Source organism: Nicotiana tabacum, chromosome 14 (genome assembly GCF_000715075.1).
Source record: "Nicotiana tabacum cultivar K326 chromosome 14, ASM71507v2, whole genome shotgun sequence".
NCBI lineage: Eukaryota > Viridiplantae > Streptophyta > Magnoliopsida > Solanales > Solanaceae > Nicotiana > Nicotiana tabacum.
Genome location: NC_134093.1, coordinates 100,187,855 through 100,193,304, shown reverse-complemented (window position 1 = coordinate 100,193,304; position 5,450 = coordinate 100,187,855).

Genomic DNA, 5,450 nt, shown 5'->3' with positions numbered 1-5,450 from the left:
GAAGTGCGCACATTATGATGGATCGGGTCGTATGCCTCGACAGGATTATGTACCACACTCTCATGAGAGTGGGTCATTCGTCTCGGCAATAAAATAGATGTATCTATGGTTCGGCAATGTTATGATGGATCGGGTCGTACGCCTCGGCATTTCAAAATACTCTTATGAAATCGTGCATAATAATTGGCAAGAAGCCAGCATATCTATGAATGTTTCCTGAATAAAACTGTGGCGACCCATCTGGTAAGGTCCATTATATATATACTCGGAATGAGAAGGTAACCATTAGCTGAGAGCTTGAGTTATTGCTGAGAGGAGACTGTACCATGTATTTACACTTGTTATTTCGTTTATTTACTCTGACTCACATCTATTTACTCCTACTATATCTGTCTTATTAGACCACTAATATGTGTCGATGTCGACCCCTCATCAATACTTTTTTGAGGTTAGGCTAGATACTTACTGGGTATGTGTTGATTTACGTACTCATGCTACACTTGCTGCACTTTTTGTGTAGGTACATATATGTCTAGTGGTCTTTTGGGCGCCGAGGCGCGACTATTGCGGAGACTTTACCGTGAGCAGCATTTCATTCTACGATATGTAGCCTGCAGAGTCTCCATCAGAGTTATCTATATTCTCCTGTCTAATTTGTATTCCAGGTAGATGTTGTATTTTATTATATCTCCTAGTTGATACTCTAGTGATGAGCACCCTCCACTTCCAACCAAGAGATTGTGAGTTCGAGTCACCCCAAAAGCAAGGTGGGGAGTTCTTAGAGGGAAGGAGCCGAGGGTCTATCGAAAACAGCCTCTCTACCCCAAGGTAGGGGTAAGGTCTGCGTACACACTACCCTCCCCAGACCCCACTAGTGGGATTATACTTGGTTGTTGTTGTTTGTTCCTAGTTGATGCTCATGCACTTATGACACCGGGTTTTGGGGGTTCCTACAGGTTGTTCATTATTATAGTTCGTGTAAATATCACCCTTTACCCTGTAAATTCTATTTCATACTATTTAATTAATAAAAATTATGATTTCAAAATACTAAAATGAGTAATTAAATGATCAATTACTGTTGGTTTGTATGACGGCGGTATTAGGTGCCATCACGACCTTTAAATAATCTGTAATTTCCAGTTTACTAAAACAACCCAACAAGACAAGTTATGCACAAATCTATGTGGCCGACTTACTCAAATCCAACTTCTCTTTTATTAATTTCCAAAAAAAATAAATCCATCTCTATTAAGTATTACTACATCATGTAATTCTAATTTAAACAAGAACTAAAAAAATGATTAAACTTGCATCTACTTACATCTCCAATAGCCCATTTCAGTTAAGCGAGGTGAAACTCCAATAACCCATTTCAGTTAAGCGAGGTGAAACTAACACATTGACCAGGTCAACTTTCCAAACTTCATATTACTTCCAATTCACTATCCACTGTTTTTCTCCATTAACTTAAACTCTCACCAGCACACTCACCATATGCTATTCCACAATTTCAATCAACTCCACCATGAAAAGAAATATTATTCAGTTACGTTTCTGACACTAAAAGACCACTTAAGGAAACAAAAAGTCAAAAATGAAGGCAAAAAAGACCAAAACAGTTCTTACAGATGCACATGCAGATGTTCCCGCAACAAAATATTTCTTCTCCTTAAATGAAATACTTACCATAATGTAATTTCAATCATATATATATATAAATAAGAACTGATAATTTAACTAATTTCTAACATATTTACATGATGATATCACTAATATAACATTCATCTTGAAACAAAATCAAATCTAACATGTTTCATCAGCCAAATCAGGATCACATCCTTCTTATTATTATCAAGAATCTGCAATATGAGAATTTGAAGTTACATGATTTGTAGAATAATAAAATTCAGCAGTGCGGCAATAGAAATTCAGCAGCAAAGATAGTAGAAACAACAGCAACTCAAGTGTTAAAATAACCCAGAAAATTTAACAAAGATACTTGAAACTAGTAGCTATCAACTTCACAAATCTCCTAAGGTATTTTTCTATTTTTCTCAAGTTTTTTCATTCTAAAAGACACTCACAAAGCTCAAAATTTTCAGCTCCCTCTTTGATGTTCAGTTAATATTTTGCTCTCACAAATGGTGTTCTTTTTTTTTTTGTATAAAAGATATTTTTTTCCTCTCTCGTGTGATAGAGTCTCCTCTCTATTTTAAAGAGAAAGATGCCTTTTTTTTAAAAAAAAAAGCTTGGTGGAATGTCTTCTTTTTTAAAGTGAAAGATGTCTTTTTCTTTTTCTAAGTGCGGTAGAGTGTGTTCTTTTTTAAAGTGAAATAAAGACCCTCTATTTTTTTAAGTGTGGTAGAGTGTCTTCTTTTTAAAGTGAAAGAAGACTTTCTTTCTTTTTTAAGTGTGGTGTCTTCTTTTTTAAAGTGTAAAAGATGTCTTTTCCTTATAACCCCTTAACAACTAATTAAACTATAGTCTAATTCAAAAAACCAACAAATACACACATAATTGTCACACCTCCTTTTCCGATGAATAGGAAGTTTTTTCAATTAAAGTGATATTATTCGAAATGGTATTATTTATTTAATCAGAGTCGCCACTTGAAAAAATTATGATGGTGTCCCAAATCACGGGTTTATTTTAAAATCTCAAATCGAGGAAATTGACTATATTTATGGTCCGCGAACACAGAAGATCGGGTAAGAAATTCTGTTAACCCAGGAGAAGGTGTGAGATACTCCCGAGTTCCGTGGTTTTAGCACGGTCGCTTAACAAGTAATACATGGCTTAAATATCTGAACTATTACATATTTTAGAAACTTTTGTGCATTACCGCTTTTAATTATTTTAAATAATTATGGAGTTTATTTAAACATGTCGCGGTGTCGCGCACTTGTTATTTTTGTACACATCACAAATCATGCCACGTGAAACGTACCTGTGATTCACAACATATTTATTATTATTATTTGAAGTTATGGTCAAGTCGCGTGAAACGCGCACTTGAGTTGGGATTTACGTATCGTGACCATGCCAGGGGAACCGTACCCATAGTCACGATGATTTATTAATAATCGCGCCTAAAGCAAGCTACGAATGTTCATAAGTTATTTTTCTAAATTAATTTGAGATTCTTGTGAGAACACATGAATTATGGATAAATAATTATTGGGGAGTAAATAAGCTAGTTAACAAGATCTATTACTTGGCCCAAATTCCTTATGTTTCAAGACTCACCTTCGGGCCCATTCTTCAATTTTGACTAAACAATCAATGACCCAATGGTATCAAAGCCCAAAACCTATTATCATTCTGACCGACCAAACTTACATGGCTCGCTCAATTTCAGATGGCCCAATACCTCACTTCTCAGTTAATGGGTCATTATCAAAAAGCATCTCAAAACTTAATTCACATAACATCTCAAAATTTAATATCATCACCAAATAACTAATTATTTATCTCAAACATAAACAAGCAAACTTAAAGCATTTAGACAAATTTGTTTCATGCTTTTTAATCAAGTAATCAAACTGGAAACATTGAAATGGGACAGAAATTATCAAGACGGGAATCAAGCTATCAAAATAGAAAAAAATAAAATGTAAAAGATAAAGCAAGAAATGGACCTTTGTCGCTGAAATGTTCCGACAGGTATAGTAAAAGGGAAAACTCCAAACAATAATCCTTGAGCGGGCTATAGAACAAACACTAAAACTGGAGTTAGAAACCTCGATGGAAACCTCCAAGCTCGCCGATTTTACAGGGTTGTTTTGAGACTGTTTCGCGGCGAAATTGACAGCAATTTGAGCTGCTGTTTCAAGGACGTTTTGGTTAATTTTTGCGGCTGGTTTGGGGTCACTTCAGGTGGTGTTAGCGATTGTTTTTGGGCAAATTTGGTGGTGAATTTACAGCTTGTTTTTGGGCTATTTTTGATGGTGATTGAGGTGGATTTCGAGGGTTGTCTTGTTGTGTTTTGAGCAGAAAACAGGGGCTGGTTTGAGGTGGTTTGAGGGCAGTGTTTATCAGGGGTTTATAAGGCTGATTTTTGGGTGAATTTTTAGAGTGTTTAATGGCTGATTTTTGGTTGTTGATGGGTGACATTTTTGGGGCGGTTTTGGGTGATTAAGGGGGCTATTTTAATGGTGTTTTTAGAGCTCGACTTTAGGTGTTTCATTGTAATTTTTTTGGAGTTCTTTTCAGTAGGGATTCCATGGCTATTTATGGAGGATAATGGAGTTGTTCAAGGTTGCTTTAATGGTTGGATTTATAAAGAAAATGGCAACTCATTTTTGGAGCTTGTGAGGTGATTTAATAGAGTTTTAATGGCTAAAAATGGCGAGAAACTGTTGTCTTTTTTTATAAAAGCTCTTTTACTTAGCTTTTCCTAAGGCTTTTTCTATATATGCTCTCTTTTTGTGTATCCCCCAGATCTTTATTTTTTCCTCTTGTTCCCTCTCTCTATTTCTATCTTTTCCCCTTTTAGTCAATTATCAATGAGTTTTTATAGTCAAAAATGAGAGTGAAGGTCTGGAGAATGATGGAGGGGGATAGTGGGGATAAGAGTGGGGGACATGAGTGGTGAAAGTAGGAGTGTGAGAGGGAAAGTGGAAAGTGAGTGGGGGAAATGGGAAGTTAGGTATTGGGGAGATGAGTGTGAAAAAATTCAAGTACGGTCAAAACTTAGGTGCTCACAATAATAATCCTAAAAGAAAAAATATAATGTAGAAGAAAAAGAAAAAGCAAAAATTAGGCATGAATTAAATCATCTGTTGAAAAATGAAGACTAAAAATTTTGGTTAAAATACATGGAGTCTACTATTTTGTTTATGTGGATCTTTAAACCTCTATAGTTAATGAAACTTTTAGAGTCAAAATTTTCTAGAAACGTCATAATAATGGTATCATAGCTTTCATTGAACTTGATGGCTCTGATACCACCTGTTCTACTTTAAGAGATATTTTTTCAAAAAATAAAATAAGTCACCATATGTGAGCATATAATTTCTTTACCACACTCGAGTTTTCCACCTTTTTGTATTTAATATTTTTTATTTTTAATCTTGATATTTTTAACTTTTATTTTTATTATTTTGCTTTATTAGAGAATACGTAATATTTTTAACACAATCTACTACATATGTGAGCACCTAATTTTTGACCATGTTTGAATTTTTCACCACTTTTAGTATGTAAATATATTTTAAGTTTTAATCTACATATTTTATTTCTTATTTCATCTTTTATAGGTGTTACTTAAGAAAATTATATCATACTCATCTCACCAATACCTCACTTCCCACTTCCCCAAATTCCCTCACATCACTTTACGCTAGCACTCATTTACCCCTTTTTCCCCAACTCCCTCTAGTCAATTTACACTAGCACTCATTTACCCCTTTTTTTCCAACTCCCTCACGTCACTTTACACTAACATT